The sequence below is a fragment of the Martes martes genome, assembly GCF_963455335.1.
Source record: "Martes martes genome assembly, chromosome: 9".
Lineage (NCBI taxonomy): Eukaryota > Metazoa > Chordata > Mammalia > Carnivora > Mustelidae > Martes > Martes martes.
Window position 1 is genome coordinate 55,700,308 of NC_137896.1, and position 17,969 is coordinate 55,718,276.

Consider the following 17,969-nt stretch of genomic DNA (forward strand, 5'->3'; position numbering starts at 1 on the left):
GCCCTTTTATCCACATGGAGGAACTGCTCAACTAGGTTTTAGGCCTTTTTCATAGGGAATTGATCTATGTGTAGTTGCAGATTTGGTGTGTCTGTGGGAGGAGGTGAGTTCAGGATTTTCCTACTCTGCCATCTTCAACCCAATCCCTCTAGAACTGTGACTTCAAATTATCAATGAAATAATCTAATGTTGCTTCCCAAATATTTAAGTAAAACTGACCTTCCAGAAACACCTGCTACCCCTCATACTCAGGTAAGAAGCCAAGGCTTCTTGTATCTTTATCCCTTAACACATATTCTCTTATTACTTCATTCTTGCTCATTTTTGTTTTACTAGTTGGTGTTATGTGTTATCTAGTTAATTAGTTAGTTGTAAGTGCTTCTTGGATATCGATGGGGTAAGAAGAAAGAAACTGAATGTAAGCATGAATGTTGACAACCTGACTCTGCTTACTTATAATAGGATCAAAGCACAATATAATGCCTAATGTGGCCCCTGGAGCCCATCTTCTTGGGTTTAAATCCTGTCTCCACCAGTCAGTTACGTGACCCTTGGCTTGACTTCCGTCTCTGTGTCTGTGTCCTCACTTGTAAAATAAAGAGAAAGCTGTCAGGTCTTATTTGTAGACCCAAGTTCATAGCAACATTATTCACAATAGCCAAAGGGTAGAAGCAACCCGAGTGCTAATTGACGGGTGAGTAGATACATATGGCTTATACATTTAATGGAATATTATTCGGCCTTAAAAAGGAAGCAAATTCTAACTTGTGCTACAACATGGATGAACCTTGAAGAGATTATTCTCAGAGAAATAAGCCAGTCACAAAAATACAGAAACTGAATGATTTTGCTTCTGTGAGCCACCTAGAATGGTGAAACTCAGTTTGTAAAGTAGAATGATGGTTGCCAGAGCCTTGATTGGGGGATGGTGGGCGGGCGGAAATTAGGGTTAGTGTTTAAGGGACAGAGTTTCAATTTGGGAAGATGGCAGAGTTCTGGAGATGGTTGCGTAATAATGTGAGTGTACTTAATGCCACTGGGTTAGACATTTAAACATAGTTAAAAAGGTAAATTTTATGTTACATATCTTTTATTACCATTAAAAAAGAATTGAAAGCTAAAAAAAAAACCAAAACAAAAAAAACCTTAGCAGCTCCTATGAAGAATTGTTTTGAGAATCATTGGCAGAGGGGCTCGTGGGTGGCCCAGTCAGTTAAGCATCTGAGTCTTGATTTTGGCTCCGGTCATGATCTCAGGGTCATGAGATCGAGCCCTGCACTCAGTGTGGAGCCTGCTTGGGATTCTCTTTCTCCCTCTCCCTTTGCTCCTCTCCCCCGCAAACCGCACCCCCCACCCCGCCCCCGCTCATGCACGTGCTCTCTCTCTCAAAAACAAATCACAAAGACTCATGGGCAGTCACAGAGCGGGAACATGTAGAGGAGTAGCCTACATGAAGTGAGCGATCTGTAAGTGGCTACTATGCCGTCATGAAGTTTATTACTCTTACTTTCCTTCCACTCTGAAGACAAGGCTTTAATTCAATAAATTAACACACTGTAGGGTTGGGACTTTTGGAGGGTGGGCTCAGACTCATCGGAGAGCCTAATGAGAATTAAGAAGCCTCTCTCTCTCACAGCCCTGCTCCGCACAACCATTTTGCATACATTTGATAGATTCTCCTTCTCCAGCAGAAGTCAGAGTCCAGGGACACAGGCAAAGAATGCCTGTTTTCATGTTAGTGACTGCCTATGTGCAAATTGCCCCAGGAAAAGTGTGTGTATCGTAATGGAGCTCTGTTGGAGAAGAAGCCATTATACAAAGACGTAGCTTTTCTTCCTTCCTTTCTCCCTTTCTTTCTTTCAAGATTTTATTTATTTATTTGACAGAAACAGCGAGAGGGGAGTCAGAGAGGGAGAAGCTGGTTTCCTGCTTGGCAGGGAGCCTGATGCAGGGCTTGATCCCAGCACCCCAGGATCATGACCTGAACTGAAGGCAGACACCTAACAACAGCCATCCAGGCGCCCCCCTTCCTCCTTTCCTTCCTTCCTTCCTCCCTTCCTTTCATCCATCCCTCCCTCCCCACTCCCTTTCTTCCTTCCTTCCTCCTTCCTTCCTTCCTTTGTTTTTGAGAGAGAGAGAGCACATCCGGACACCCACAAGCATGAGCAGGGGAGAGGGGCAGAGGCACACTCCTCACTGAGCAGGGAGCCCAATGCAGGGAAGGATCCCAGGACCCTGAGATCACGACCTGAGCCGCAGGAAGACACTTAACTGTGTCTTCCTGAGCCATCCAGGCGCCCCTTTTCTTTTCTTTCTTTCTTTCTTCTTCTTTTTTTAAATAGTGGTAGAATATACATAACATAAAATTTACCATTTTGACTACATTTAAGTGTACAGCCCAGTGGCATTTAGTACCTTCACATTGTTGTGTCACCGGCAGCATCACCATTCACAGAGCTCTTTCATCTCCCCCAGTGGAAACCCTGTCCCCATTACACATTAGCCCCCCTCTCCCCCTCCTCCCTGCCCCTGGCAGCGGCCATTCTATTTTCTGTCCCTGTGAATGTGACTACACTTGGGACCTCACGTGAGTGAAATCATACAGAGTTTTTGTCTTTTTATGACCAGCCTATTTCATTCAGCATGATGTCCTTGAGGTTCATTTGTGTCATAGCATGTGTCTGAACTGCCTTCTTTATTAAGTCTGGATGATACCCTAAATGATGGAATCTTGACAGGATGGTATGTCTGAGGGGTGGGGACATGGATGAGTGTGGATGAGTATCTGTACGAGGAAAGAATGCTTTCTTGAAGGTTTCTAAATTACACTGTGGAATTTGTTGCCTATTTTGCTGCTCTCTGATGCTAGTTCAAGCTTGGTTTTTTGAAAAAAGTGTTCATAGAATTTATGAGCCTTGGAAATGGGAAGAAGTACAAGGGGTCCTTGAAATAACATAGATTTGGAACCACTGTTTTCAGAGTTCATTCAAGACTATTCTAGTGGCTGCAGAGACTGAAGGCAGTTTCCCAATGTCACACTTGCTTTCTGTATCACGCCTTTTCACCTCATGCCATGTTTTCTTGGCATTCAATATGCTTACATATATTTCAAGATAATTTTTGGTCTTGAGAGCAAATATTTACTGGGTTATTAGCCAAATGAAAGGAAAACAAAACATGACCTTCTAGGGCTGATCCCATATCTAGGATGGGAGTTTAAGGCACATAAACGCCTCCACATGGAAATCGGCATCAGTTGGGTACAGGCCTGAATGTATAAATTCCATGGGGATTTTCCCGTCTCTCCCTACATTGCTAATGTTTAAGAAAAACAATGATGTGTGTGGAACCCAATGAGATTAGACTAAAACCCAGAATAAATAAGGATTTTGATATCATCCTTTCCTGACTCATGTCTTGCATGCTTTAAATTCTCTTGGCCCCATAAACACATTACAACTAATTATGGCTGAAGCTCAAAAGGCTTGGGGGTTGAGTACACAGTGGATTCCAAGGCATGAAAACCCAGCTCAATTTCTCCACGTTGGCAAGGGCATACTCCTCTTCAAGGGCCAAAAGCACTGGGGAGGTAGGGATGTAGTTTGCAGCCAAATACAGGGAAGGAGGAAAGGGAAATAGAAACCAATCATCCATCATCACGTCATTAAAATCACTTGGGGTTTTGGTTTTCTTTTAGTTTGTCCATTTATTGTAACAGCTGGAAGGGTGAGCTCAGCTGACTTAAATATATTTTGTAGTACTAACATATTTGGTGACAACCCAAATGTTGGAAGCTAAGCAAAAGTGGAGAGATTGAAATCAGAGCTAGAGATCTGAGAATTCTCTGACATCATAGAGAAGAAATAGATTTTCTTCTTTGATCTGTTATGTGACATGAGTGTGATCGGTTATCAGTTCTGGAAACCGAAACTCAACAGCAAAGAACAAGGGAGAGTGCCCCTAGAACATGTGATTTGCCTAGGGTCTAGAGCTTGGAGGCCAGGATGGGTTAAGCCACCAGGTGATGGGGGGAGGATGGAGGTGTGGCGGTCGTGGGGGGGCCCAGGGCCAATAGTCCACATTGCTTTGAGGGGCTCACAAAAATATTTGCATTTCTTTTCAACTCAGAAGAAAAAGAAATGAATTTTGGGTCAAAGAAAATGTTTTAATACGTAACATGAAAATATTTGTCTTTATGGCAACACAGTTGGAAGACAATTTTTCATCTTATTTTTATGGAGGAAAGGTCCCACAAAGGGCAAGAGAGTCTGGGGCCCATGAAGGCCATAATGAGGCTTTGTGTGAAGTATTGGGTTGTGGTCCTATGTCATCCATTCTAGTGCCTCTACTGACATCTGGGTCTTGGAAGGAGCCCCGGGAGGTGAGCAATCTCCTTTAGGCACATGTCTGTGTTCATTAATTCCATAGAGGAGGTTGACATGGACTAAGAGCGATTTGGATTTTGACCATTTTCTTCTGAGGTTCCGCTACCATGAACGTGTTTGAGTTTCTTTCCCTTTGAGGCCAATAATCTTGTTTCCACCCAACTCTTTGGCCTGTCGTGGGAGGAGTAGATTCTTTTCCGAGAGAGGAATAAAGGGATTCCCAGTCCCCAGGGAACTAACACGGAATTCCCTCGGGCATCTGGAGGAGCTGACAGAGAACCATAACTATCTTTAGGGGGATTAAAGGCCACTCAAGAAACAACTTAATGACTTGTGTTCGAATTCGGCATTTCCGACTTACCAGATGCACAACGCTAGCAACATTACCACATTAGAATTCTCTAAAATGGTAGTAATCATAAGTGTCTAGGTTGCCTTCTGTAGTTATGGAAATCAAATGAAATAATGCATGTGAATGTGTTTTGGAAATTTGGGAAGTTTTGTCCCACAGGAGACTTTGTGTGTCATTTTCACACATGATGTCTTTACAGGTAAAATGAGGGAGATGGACCTGGCCTCCAGTTTAGTTTAGAGGAGGGTTTTGTAGAGAGGACCGGTCCGCATGATGAAGTGTACTGAAGACATAAATGCTTCCCATGGTTGTAAGTCATTGCTAAGCGATTACCTTTATCTGCGTATCATTGTACAGAAGACAGACCATAGTTAGAACACCCCAGACATGTACGTTGGATCTAAAAACTCAACTCAAGAGCAGAACACTTGCGTTTAGCCCATTGGAAACAGGGTTTTAAATTCTCCCCAGTGGGTGGCCGAGGTGGTCCCCTGTTCATGGGTCTTGGGTGACACTGCTCTCAGGCACATACGCTTTACCTTTCCCCTGTGTGCCCATACACAAGTCCTTCCTCGTTAAATAGCACTCACCCACTCACAGCAGGCATGGTTTTGCAAAGAGCCTGAACTTAACTCAGAGCAATTACCTTTTCCTCTGGCTCGGTTTTTGACGTGCTACCCAGTAATCCCTGGAAGGAACTGCAATCCCCACCTGTTAGAAGGTCTCCGCTCCCCAGGGAGAAGACAAATGGCTCCAGGACCATTTCATCCTATGAGAAGTTAGAGCTACAAACCCACAGAGAGCCTCTCACTATCTCTGTTTCTGTCTCAGGGGGCACCATGGCTTCTCTTCATCCTCCCAAACCCTCTTCCACCTTATATCTTGACTTTGTTTCTGCTGCACTTCTCTGTTCCTTTCTGAAGTTAACCTTCGTAAAGGAAGTCTTCGTAAAAAAGTTCTTTTTCAAAGCCTGCCTTCTCGAAGGGCTGGCTATGGGAATCTGCGGAGCCTAGTGTAATGAAAATACATGGCCTGGTCAGGAAAGGGGAATCAATGTCGCTTTCCCAAAGGACGGCCTCAGCCCCTGGAGCAGCCATTTCTCCAGGGATTGCAGCCTGTATGTTGTGATGTGCTCCAGACCTGCGTGGAGGTGGGCAAGGTGATCCCACCGAGGCATCCACCCAATGATCCTTGGGGTGGACAGCTAGCACTGGCCCATTCCAGAGATGTCCCAGGTCTGTTGACTGACTCCAACCAGCCCTCCTACTCATCCAGGCTGCAGGGGGGTGGAGGCTCTTGGTGGAATTCGGCTTTCCCCTCTATTGCCAACGTGATGGAGGCTGGCAGTGGTGGGGAGGCAGAAGGGGGAGGCCTAGGGCACAGGGGTGGGAGGTTGGACAGGGAGTGGAGTGTGTGCTGGAGGCAGAAGACTGAGACCCCATCCCAGGAAGGCCAGAGGAGGTGAACAGCAACCCCCCCATAAAATGTTCTACTGTCTTGCTGTCCCAACAGATTTCACTTACAGAACCCAAATTCAAAGACAGAGTTAATTTCAAGAGGGTGACCAAAGGGCATTCAGTTCCAAGGGTGGCTGCTCTGGTCACGTGCTGTCTCATTTCCTCCTGCCAGCCAGGCTCCTGCTTCCCACCACACTGGTGGTCTTCTCGGCCTGCCTAGTGCAGGGGGTACACTGTGCTCCATTGCTATCTCACTCCACCCAGTCAGATCAGCAGTTCTGACAGCTCTAGAAGCTCTTTTCTAGAACTTGTGGTTCTTACCTGGTTCACCTTGGCTGCTCGGGAGTGAACCCAGGCCACATCCTGGGCTTATCTCCGGGTTCCATGCTGGGCCCACCACTGGGACTCCATGCTAGGTCATCCCAGAGATCCAAGCTAGGTTCATGTTTTCTCACTGGCATTCTCTCCCATGGATGCGCTCATTCATGTTCTTGGGTCAGAGACCACTTCACACACCTTACCCCTACATTGGTAGGTTCCCCTAAAATGCTCCACTTTTAGTTTTTCATAACTGATTTTAGAATGTTGGCCTTGCATCTGCGGTCCTCATACTTGTAAAGCAACAGCTTTGATTCTATTCTTTGTGTCTGGAATTAAGTCAGACCTTTTCAGGACGTTCATGGTTATAGAAATCAAGAATACATTCCGGACTTTATATTTCTTGATCTCTAATATGGTCAGAGCAATGGATCATTGATTCTCTTTTGTAGATGGATTCCTTTTTAGAATTTTGGAAAAGTATTTTTAATTGAAGATACAGCCAGGAGTTTCAAGATTATATGGCTTGGGGCTGGAAGGTAACTGAATATTTCTCAGGGTCCCAGAATTTCATTGCGTGGCCCAGAGGCTGCACCTTGAGAGTCAGAGGGAGACTGATTGGATAGCTCAAGCATTCCCTCTGCATTTATTTTCTCTTTTAATTTCATATACGATTTCATCAGAGGGGAAGCCCTTGCAGTCAAGGGAACTAGTGAGTTGCTAGAGCTACACACTGATGAGTGGAGGGACCAGGATTAGCTTTGATTCCAATCCCAGGTTGTTCAAGGGAGGGTTGAGAATAGTCTTGACTCTACATAGATACACATGTACATACACAAATGTACACAATGCACACACATACATACCCACATGCACACATACACACAACTCTGTGTTACTGAAATTCATCTTGAGTTTGGGAAATTAAGCTTTCATTTCTCTCTTCAGCATTTTGGATTTTGAGGAACATGCAAATTTGTGGTTGTTTCGGTCTCACAGTTTGGTAATGGCCTTCCAGAAAACAAGAAATCACTTGGGCACACTGGATCAACATCGTGGCTCTTCCATGGCCCTGGAATTTGCACACAAGATCAGAGATAGTTCGCAGTACTTTTGCCAACAGTGGACCCGAGGGCCAAAATGATCCGCTGTCCTACCTGCAGCTTGGTGGCTAAAGCCTCAGTGCTTTGAAAGGGACATGGCTATCGTTACAGATTCTCAAATCTTTTGAGATGCTTTGTTGATCATCAGGACCCTGTTTCCAAGCAATGTATTTCCTGAGTTCATTTTCTGTTGAAGCAAAACTGCCTTTACATTTCCTAAAATCTGTAAAGATGAGGGACTGTCGGTCCACAGGAAGACGTGGAAGTTGGACGCAGACAGGAGTCCTGACTTGGGGCATTTAGCTATGTCATTGGTCCGTGTTGCTTTATTTCTTCCGGAATATGCAGAATTGAATGCCCTTCATATGTTTATGCTAAGAATTAACTTATTCAAAAATATGATGTGAAATATAAAGCATGATGACTATGCAACAAATGGGAAATATACAAATATATGTCTGTCAATGATGAAAGGATAAATACTCATCTATATCCCCCCACTCATATATAATTTTCCATATTATATCAGCTTGAGGGATGGTCACACTACTTGGCATATACACTTTGAGAAAAAATAGTTTTAAACCATTGTATAACTATTTATTTGTCTATTTATTTATTCAATAAATACTTACTGAGCAAGTATCATGTCAAAAGAGACTGTATTCAGCATACAGAGATAAGTGAGTCTTTGTACTTTGCTTCTAATCTAGAGACAACAGAAAATACTTTTTTTGTAGCCACATGACTTTTTTATTTGTCTGGAAAATTTCAAATGTCAGAAGCAAATTTCTCAGCAAACTACAAGACACTTTCTGATGAGTGTTCAAGCATTTTGTCTTGAATTCATACTATCAACTTGATATCTCTGCTGTGTTAAGAGATACTCATGAGACAGCTGAAAGGGATAATATTAAAATAGATTAGGTGATTGTAATTCAGTGTCTATAAAAAGCTATAATCTAAAGGCCTAGAAAGTTTATTTCTATAACTACTAAAATGTAAATGGACATTCAAATGTAGCATTCATATTTTTAGCCAAACATAGCTTTTATCACATATAAACAAACAAGTAATCCAAGATTGTCAAAGAAGTTGTTAGAAGTATAAAATGACTAATTAAAATAAGAAATACCGGTCTTATTACCCTGCAGTGGTCTGGAACTGAATTGAATGCTGTTTGATTTAGGAATTATAGCAATTCATATCTTAAGGGCTCTGGAGTCTTCATCAAACCATGGAAAATATGGTACATTAACTCTGGCGACCATACACAGAGATGCTAAGCTAAGGAACATTCTAGCCAATGGAAATTTCTAGAGGGGGAGCCATGCTTTTCTTTCTGCACTCCACATTCGATCTGCTTAGTTTTGGGTAACCATTGTTCAACACCCAACATTTTAGTCAAGTTTTTTTTTTTTTTAATCTTTTTTCTGAATTGGTAGCAAATTCTCCTATTTTGGAAAATCACCTGTTCAACAGGAATATTTCCTCATTCCTCAATATGGGATTTTTGTGGGTCTGAAATGGGCATGGTGACTAAAAACCTATAAAACTTAACAAAGGGGCAGACTAGCAAGCCCAATCCCACTTTTAGGAATTAGGATTATCAAAATACAAATTTTATTAGAAATCTGCAAATTCAAGATTTATAGTGGAATCTTGGAAGTGATTTCTCTCTACTAGTCCCCACTCTCGAATGTGACTTTTTAAGGTGTAATTTCAATTTTAAATGACCTAGCTTGCATTGATAACAAGGTTCTGAGAGTTTTTTCATGGACTTGAATTAACACCAGATGAAATTTTGCCATGTGTATTCCACTGTAGTGGAAAGACAAGTGAAAAATAAAAACAAAGTTCAGCACACATCAGCATAATCAATGCTCTCAGGAAACCTTCCTTCTTTGCTGCATTCCTTTCTCTGTTCCCACTCTGTTTCCCATTTTTTATTTAATTTAATTTATTTATTTGAGAGAGAGCACATAAGCAGGGGGAGTGGCAGCCAGAGGGAAAAGCAGGCTTCCCGCTGAGCAGGGACCCTGATTCTGGGCTCCATCCCAGGACCCAGAGATCATGACCTGAGTTGAAGGCAGATGCTTAACCAACTGAGCCACCCAGGTGTCCCTCTGTTTCCCTTTTACATGCTTCCCTGTTTCCTTCCCTTCTTTCTTTTCTTCCTTCTTTTGCACTGACATTAATGAATGAATATTTCATTTGTAATATTCCTTTTTAATTTTAAATTTTTATTTAAATTCAGCTTAGTTAACATATAGTGAATGTATTATGAGTTTCAGAGGTAGAGTTCAGTGATTTATCAGTCTTTTTTAAAAAGATTTTATTTATTTATTTGACATAGATAGAGAGAGCACAAGTAGGTGGAGCAGTAACAAGAGGGAGAGGGAGAAGCAGGCTCCATGCTGAGCAGAGAGCCTGATGTGGGCTCTATCCCAGGACTCTCAGTTCATGACCTGAGCCGATCGAGGATGCTTAAGTGACTGAGCCACCCAGGAGCCCCCAGTGATTTATCAGCCCTATGTAACACCAGGTGTTCATTCCATCACCTGCCCTCCTTAATGTCCATCACCCAGTTACCCCATCCCCCCACCTGTTGCCCCTCCAGCAACCCTCTGTTTCCTTATAGTTAAGAGTCTCTTATGGTTTGCCTCCTTCTCTCTCTCTCTCTTTTTTAAACATATAATGTATTATTTGTTTCAGGGGTATAGGTCTGTGATTCATCAGTCTTACACAATTCATAGCACTTACCATAGCACATATCCTCCCTAATATCCATAAATTTTCTGATTCCATATAAATTTTAGGATTATTTGTTCCATTCCTTTGAAAATAATTGATAGTATTTTGATAGGGATTGCATTAAATGTGTAGACTGCCTTAGGTAGCATAGACATTTTCACAATGTTTGCTCTTCCAATCCATGAGCATGTTTTTCCATTTCTTTGTGTCTTCCTCAATTTCTTTCATGAGTACTTTATAGTTTTCTTTATAATTTTCTGAGTACAGATTCTTTGCCTCTTTGGTTAAATTTATTCCTAGGTATCTTATGGTTTTGGGTGCAGTTGTAAAGGGGATAATTGTTTGTCTTTCTTTCTTTCTTTCTTTCTTTTTTTAAATTTCAACTTGGTTAGATTTTAGTTCTTTTATTTCTCCAGAAAGGGATTCTCTAGTATTTTCCATGCTTTTTTTCAAGCCCAGCTAGCACCTTGATAATCGTCATTCTGAACTCTAGTTCTGACATCTTACTAATGTCCACATTGATTAGTTCCCTAGCTGTTGGTACTGCTTCTTGTTTTGTTTTGTTTTTTTTTTTTTGAGATGAGTTTTTCCACCTTGTCATTTTATCCAGATAAGAATAGATGAATGAGAGAACAAAATACTAAAAGTGTAGCAATGACCCCAGAAAAATATACATTAACCAAATCAGAAGAGACCCAAAACTCGGTGGTGGGGGGGCAAGAAAGGAGGAAAAAAAAATATATATACATACACACACACACACACACATATACATATGTATATATGTGAAAAGAATAGAGCCACACACTTGATTTTGGGTGTATTTTGGTCTGTTAGAAGAAACTGCCTCCCTAAATTTTAGAGAAAGAAAAACTTATATACATATAAGTTAACTTATAACTTTCATATATAAGTTAACTTATAACTTATATATACAAGTTATATATATAACTATATATATAAGTTAACTTATAACATATATACAAGTTATATATATAACTATATATATATAAGTTATAAGTTAACTTATATATGCAAGTTATATATATAACTATATATACATATAAATATGTAATATACAATTATATATAACTATATTTATATTTTTATATATATATATACACACACACACAAAATAAGGGTAAACATGATGAAGGGATGGAACATGACTGTAAAGATAAAAATTTAAAAAGATTCTAAAGAAGGAATTGACAAGATAAGAAGTTGGTTGAAAAAAGAAAAATAAAAGAGGAAAGAATATGATCAGGCTGGAGACTAGAAAAAAGCCATGCACTAGATTTGGGGTATATTTTTATCTGTTAGAAGAAACTGTATCTCAAAATTTTAAAGAAAGAAAAACCTAAATATATACAAAAAATAAAGTTAAATACAATGAAGGGATAGAATATGACTATAACAATGAAAATTTAAAAAATTAAAAAAGGTTTTTTTAAAAAGGTATTGATAAGAAAAAATAGTTTAAAGGTTAAAATAGGAAAGAAGAAAATTTAAAAACTAGAATAAGAAAAAAATGAAATTAAAAAAACATTGACTTTGAAAGACTAGAGAACCATGGGGGGAAAAAACAAAACAAAACACGAATTCTATGTGTTACATTCCCCCAGCTCTGGAGTTCTGCAGTTCTCATTGATGGGTGGACTTGGACTTGGCTGGATATTTTTGCTGATCTTCTGGGGGAGGGGCCTGTTGCAATGATTCTCAAATGCCTTTGCCGAGGCAGAATTGCACCACCCTTGCCAGGGGCCACACTAAGTAATCTGCTCAGGTTCGCTCTCAGAGCTTTTGTTCCCTGAATGCTTTCTGTACAGTTTCAGAAGACAGGAATAAAGATGGCGGCCTCCCAATCTCCTGCTTGGAGGAGCTGAGAGCTCGGGCCCCACACCTCAGTGTGCCCTCAGAGAAAAACAGTCAATCCATCCCATTTCCCTGGTCTCCAGCCACACTCAGTGCTCACCCAGCCTGTGACCGAGCATTTCTATCTCTGGTGCATGACCCTTTTTGGAGTCTCCAAACCCAGCAGATTCCTGCCACTCTGCTCCTCCCAGAGGAGAAGGAAGGTGAGTCTCCCCAGATCTGCCACTTGTGGGGACCCCACCCAAAAAGCAGTGGTCCGATTGTGCCTTGGATCACAGTTTAAGGTAACCCCGAGCAGAGAGCTCACTCCTATACTCTGTCTGTGTAGTCAGCTTCCCTGCTCTGACACCTGGGAGCTCTGCCACACTCAGACACCGCAGGTCTTTCTGTGACCCCACAGATCCAGAGACCACATTGTCCCTGTGAGGGCTTCACCTCCACTTCGCCTCTGGAACAACATCTCTTGGGGGAGCAGACTTCTGAAAGTTTTTTTTTTTTTTAAGATTTTATCCATTTATTTGACAGACAGAGATCACAAGTAGGCAGAGGGGCAGGCAGAGAGAGAGGAGGAAGCAGGCTCCCCGCTGAGCAGAGAGCCCGACATGGGGCTCGATCCCAGGACCCTGAGATCATGACCTGAGCCGAAGGCAGAGGCTTTAACCCACTGAGCCACCCAGGCGCCCCCTTCTGAAAGTTTTGGTGTTGTGCTCTGCTGCTCCACCTCTTGCCGGGAGACGGCCCCTCCCCCTGTGGCCTATCTTCTGGTATATTGACTTGGATTCACTTCTGCGCATGTCCTACCTTCCAGAAAGTGGTTGCTTTTCTGTTCCTAGAATTGCTGCTCTTCTTCTCTCTGATCTCCTGTTTAGTTTGTAGGTGTTCAGAATGGTCTGATAACTAGCTGAACTCCTGGGACCCCACAGTATTTAGGTCTCCTACTCCTTCTCCATCTTGCTCCTCACCCCTCCAGAACAGTGATTTTTAAACCTAATTCAGCAGATTCTATTCAAATCCTAGGTGCTTTGCTAAAACCATACTCACTTAACTTTCTTAACTCATTTCCTGGCCTCTGAGACCTCTTACAATCTAGTTCCAGTCTGTTTCTCCAACCAGGATTCACTTCCTTCCCTGTGCTCCAGCCTGCTTTTGGTTCCTGAGAAACCCAGCTACCACCTCCTCCTTCTCTGTTTTTATCTTAGTTTATTTTTCCTTCCCTTCCCCTGTGTTCATCTGTTTTGTTACTTAATTTCCACACATAAGTGAAATCATATGGCATTTGTCTTTCTCACACTGATTTATTTCGCTTAGCATAATACTCTCTAGGTTCATCCACTTCATTGCAAATGGAAGGATTTCATTCTTTTTGATGGCTGTGTAGTATTTTTTTTAACCTATGAGAATGATCATTCTCCCTCTTCTCTCTGAAATCTGAATTTTAATTTTTTGTTTTTTTGGTTAAATTGATCTCTTTAAAAATACATCATTACCTATGAGAAGTTCTCTCATGGGCTAAAAATATAGGCTCTGTTGCCAATGTACACCTCCAAATTTCAATAATTTGATATATCTATAGTTATAGAAATAGTGAGCAGTAATAGATATCAATTTTGGAAAATAGAGGAAAGTGGTATAATCTGTGAGGAACAAATTTAAAATCCACTTGAAATCTGTGAATTATAATTCCTGTAGGAAATGCTTCTTTACTTATATTTGACTTGGCATTTGTTTATTAAGTGAATACAATTTACCCAATATTTACTGAGTGCCAACTATGTGATATATGATGAAAAGAAAAAAAAAAAACATGTATCCAAATAAAATTCTTTGGTATACTATTCCAGGAAATGGTCTATGTCTTAGTACTGATATTAAACGAGTGTCATTGAAAAATATTAAATTCGAGAGGTGCCTGGGTGGCTCAGTTGGTTAAGTGACTGACTCTTGGTTTTAGTTCAGGTCATGATCTCGGGGTCATGGGAACAAACCACCCATGGGGTGCCACGTTCAGCTGGGAGTCTACTGGAGAGTCTCTCCCTCTTCCTCTGCCCCTCTCCCTCCCCTCTCCCATGGCTCTCTCTCTCTTAAATAAATAAATCTTTTTTTTTTTTTTTTAAAGAAAAGCATTAAACTTCAGTTGTGGAAATGGTCTTTTTTAGAGAGAGTGCTGCTGTTTTTTTTATAGAGCATGGTATCACATGTCATTCCAAGGACCACATGAAAGAGGGCACTGAGACAGTGCACTGAGTTGAAAGGCCATCGTTCAATGTCTTAGTCTTTCCTCTTTACACCTAACAATATTACACAATTTGCTGGCTAGACATATAGTTCATTTATTACTGAATAAAACCAGAGGCCCAGAATCAATGTATCTTGAGTAGAGAGATAACTGATCTCCTTTGGTTAATCATACTCTGTATCCATTCTTGGGTCTTTTACCTGTGATTTAAAATTTACCAGATAAGTACATTTAAAAAAGATAATTTCACTTCGTCCTCAAATTTTTTTCTTAATTGACTCACAGGCCAAGTTTTACATTTTTAATTCTTGTATTGTTTTAAAAATACCTGCATATGTTAAAATTTCCCTTACAACCAGGATTCAGTTAGGAGTCCAACATAGGCAGATATACGTGGGCAAGAACAGAGCTGTGAAAATGTTCAAGCTGTAGCATTCACCTACTTGTGTCTGCATCCGGGCTCTATCCCTCAGCAGCTGGGCTGCACTGGGCAAGTTACTGACCCTCTCTATGCTTCTGTAAGATGAGGTTAGTAACAGAGCTCACTCACAGGTTTGTGAGCATTAATACATGGCAAGCATTTAAAGCAGTTCCTGGGTCAGACCAAGAGCTCAGTAAATGCTTATTATTGTTATTGTTATCATTATTATATTAAAAGGTAGAGATAAATTTAAATCTTAATGAGTATAGTCAAATTCAGTCTCACAGGGACACTTTCTTTTGAGTAAAGGAAATGTATTGCCTATGGGGAGAATAACATGGACTGAATTAATCGTTACTAACAGCAATGATAGCTAAATACAGACACTTAGCCGACAACAACAGATGGAGGGCAAGAGTTCTGTCATGATTGGTCTATTTTGTTGGTAATTCTTCTCACTGTGCAATTACTTCATGACACTCTGAGGTTCTGCATCTTGAAAGAATCCTTTCTCTCCTTATTTGCAGCATCTTATCCCTTCCCACCAACTTTGCATCTCCTTTGGGGTCAAGGGTGGTCTTCTCTTCACTTTCCCCTCCCTCTTGCATAATGTACCTGTGATGTGCACCTGGGGCCTGCCACCTTCTGTGTTGAAATCGGGGTCCAGCCGGGGTTACACGGGGGGCGGAGCTTGGAGACATGGAACTGCAGGCCTTCGGCTAAAGGAAACAGGAGCGGAGAGAAACTGACCCGTTGATTACCACCCATGGCTAAGCACTGCTTCTTACTCCTAAACTTGTATTGGACCACTGAGACAAATGATTGAGACGAACCTTGCGGAAAATGAGGCATGAACAAGTACCCGATCCCACTTTTCTGAATTCTAACTCAGGGGTTTTTGCACCAGCTCTCCATCCCTTGGGAGTGGGCCTGAATGTTCGTTTGTGCCTTCTCTCAAAATGGCTTAGTGGCAAACACCAGGTCCCTATGGCAACCACAGAAAAATGAAGGAGTCTGGAGGATGGCATACGGCCATGAATCCCGAGTGAAGCCTTGTTTGTCCCTCCAGAACCACTCAGTTAAATCGCAGCCCTAACATTAGCTGTGTCTATTTGCCTTTATGAGATGGGTACCTTGGTAAGGGAATACTGTTCTGCTCTTTATTTGATGAATTTCCTAAATTCAAGAATTTTATCTCTTAACGTTTACGTTCTATATCTAAGCTGCTTTACAAATATGAACAATTTTCAAACATGTAGTAAACACAATATTAAAAGTCATATTTTAATGTACTCTGCAGACCTAAAAGAGATACATTATCTTAAGGTGTTAACTGAAGACCTCAGCGAAGCATTTTATGCAGCTAGTGCTTACAGTGTCTGTTGTTCTTGTCCCCAAAGTGTAGAGAACCATGTTCGAAATCTCATTTATGCTCAGTGTGATTCGATGCAATGACATGAATGTCATAAGGACAATGATTCAAATTCTTCCCACCACAGGGGCAGGGGAAACCATTGCTAAGATGCATTTGGAAAGAAACTGAGGCCATGCAAATTTCCGAAGCCTGTACCCAAAGACTGAAAGCTGATCTGCTCCTGTAAATCAACCGCACATTGAAGTATACCGATCTCTAGTGGTGAACACATGTCCAGAGCTGTTCCTTTATACTTTCTGAAAAAAAAAAAAAATTGCTGTGAAAGCTTGGGTACTCAAAGCAAAAGACAAAACCTAACCTAACCAAAAGTCAAACCTTAGACTACATCCATATTGAGAGAATGGAACCGCTAGATGTTGAGCCATAAATTCCGTGTCAGAAAAGCTGATTAAAATGATATTAATGGATCCTTCTATTTTTCAAGATACCTGTGCTCTGTAAACTGAGCAGTTTGGGTGCCTGGGTGAAGCTAGGCTCAGTGACAATTCTATCAAGATCAGAAAGGAAGACACCAATAGAATGGTAACTGGTAATTAACCATCTAAAATCTAAATCAGAACACGCAGACACAGAAGTACATCTGAACGATTCTGAGCTTTTGAGAAGGGAAATCCATTGTGATAAAAAGGCTCTTCAACTGGCAGCAAGAGTTCTTCTCAGTTTTCTGGGTGCAAATGCAATCATGTCACATCAAATCAGCCAACTGGTTAACAAAAACACATTCCTTTGTGGTTGTTTATTACTTAAGTGGCCCAAATTAATGGCAGTCACCTCAACCTGATTTTGGTGGTTCCCAGTGACAATGGAGCCCTGGATGCTCACAGGTGTCTGGAGGCTAGCTGGCTCAGGGGGAACTGGGGGCTTTGGTAATTTGCCTTCACGAATGGCTCAGACTTTTCCTCCTGTAACACGTTGAATTCTGGCAAGGTCAACATTGGTTGCCTTTTATAGTTAGAGCTTCTTTGAACTTGCCCTGCCCACAAGCCCAGAGGTTGCCCAGTTCAGATACTTCCCTTAGTCTCTCGATGTTCCTCCATCTAATATGTGATTGGCCTTGAACCAGAGTTTTTGTCAACAACTTCAGCCTCAAAACACAAAGACTGTAAGGCTATTTGCTGGTGCTTGCTGTGGAAACACTTTACTTTCCTTCCCGCTTTGTGCTATGTAGGGAAGCCGCCAAAAATGTGTTTTTTGTTTATTGGTAATGGATCTTGTTGGAATTAAATTACTTAAGAATGTGTCTGTTGCAATTAAAAGAGGTATAATGTTTATATTAACATTTTGAAGTTTGGTTACTCTTGGAGCGTCAGTTTACATGAGTATAAATAGGCGATAATGAACATGATGAAGTATTCCATAGTCAAACTGTAGCTTTCTAGGAAAATGTGAGTGTGGTTAGTCTCCCCAGTACCAGCTGCAGGACAATGTAAGATATTACTGTTAGGGTTTAGTTTCTGTATGCCTTAAATAGTAGGTGAAGAAAATTGCTCCATGAAATTTTCCCACTTGAAATTTCAGCAAACGCCTCAACTACAGGTTGCTTAAGATCTGATTATGAAGATATGAACCTGGAAGTGGTTGTGGGAAAATAAAACTAAGTATCTGTATTTAAATTATTTGCCAGGGATATTGA